The 1,394-nt window shown below is 38.7% G+C and overlaps 1 pseudogene; it reads left to right on the plus strand.

Annotated features, from left to right (window-relative positions):
* Positions 1-906: 906 nt before the first annotated feature.
* LOC132232408 (probable protein BRICK1) lies at positions 907-1,122 on the plus strand (annotated as a pseudogene).
* Positions 1,123-1,394: the final 272 nt, after the last annotated feature.

The raw sequence follows: 1,394 nt of genomic DNA on the forward strand, positions 1-1,394 counted from the left end.
AGAAAATGACTTCATCTTCTACTTACCCAATTCTTCTAAAGCAGGGAAGCATCCAGATGCTCATCAATAACTGAGACAGCCACTGCCTCCCTTACAGAGCCTAATGTGTATGAGTTGAATCAGAAGCAAATTTCCCTCTCAGCCCAACTTGAACATTTTCCTTTAAGAATCCTTCTGGTCGGCTTGTCGCAGCACATGCAAATCATAAAAATCTGAAGCTATCTAATATTGAAAGAATAGTGCCTGCTTAAGAAAACTCATGTTTAAATGTAATCCCCCAGAAGACCGTATTAGTTATACCCCAGTGACTTTCTATTCTTAGGAAATAATATTATTTTTCCAATTAGACTTCATCGGAAAAAAGCTAGAAGATGCTTAAAGACATAAATTTTGGGGAAATGTGTTGAAAATAAATTCTTCTTTTGTTAAATAAGCATTAGCCATTTTTAGGTAAATGTTTGTCTCTGTATATCAGACTTACTACACAATAATGGTGCTAATAGGTATAAAACACCTATTATGTGTCAAGAATAGGATTATATCATTAAATCCTTCTACCCAGCCAATATGTCAAGCAATGATACATGTAATGAAACCAGATTCAGAGAACTTAAGTGACTTGTCCAAGGTTTCACATCAAGTAAGTGATTTAAGCCCACAGAAGTCTGAGGTCAGACTGCACTCAATCATTATAGCACAACTCTCTCAGTGTCTTAATGGAGAAAAACCCTTCAGTTGGCACAAATCTAACTAGAAAACAGTAATACTAAGAGAAAGAGAAATTATTTTTAGGGTGTAAACCCAACCCCAAGTTGCCACTTCCGTATCCAGGAGCAGCTGGTAACTCATCTTTGAATATATATATATATTATATATATATGAAGTTTGTTTGCTTAGGTGGCAGCCATGGAGGGACAAGATGACCCTGTCCTGTGCAGGGGCAAATTCACCAGGACTTGGTGAACCTGGAGTACATTGAGGTCATCACCAACAACATCAAGAAAATCATTCTATATGGCTTGTCGCTCAAGACTCATAACACTAAATGAGAAATTGAAAGCCCTTGAATGGAGAATAGAAGGCATTGAAGCACATGTGACAAAAGGCGAGACCCTCACCTAGAACTGTGCAAGCTGCTGCTGGGAAGGAAGTTGCTTTCCAGAACACACACCTACGTGGGAAAGGTCCCAGCAGCTTTCGACTCCGTTTCTCCTTAAAGAGCTACAGGGCCTATTTCTGTTTTTCTTTCTTCAAAAATGTGGCCTTTGGGCTCTTCCATGTATATCTGGCAGTGGGATTTGACATTTGGGGAGAAGTCCAGGGGAACTCTTGAAAACATTAGGCATTTTACCTTTTCAGTGACATTTTGTAGAACTACTTGTCAATGTATTTGA

The sequence above is a fragment of the Myotis daubentonii genome, chromosome 4, assembly GCF_963259705.1.
Source record: "Myotis daubentonii chromosome 4, mMyoDau2.1, whole genome shotgun sequence".
NCBI classification, from domain to species: domain Eukaryota; kingdom Metazoa; phylum Chordata; class Mammalia; order Chiroptera; family Vespertilionidae; genus Myotis; species Myotis daubentonii.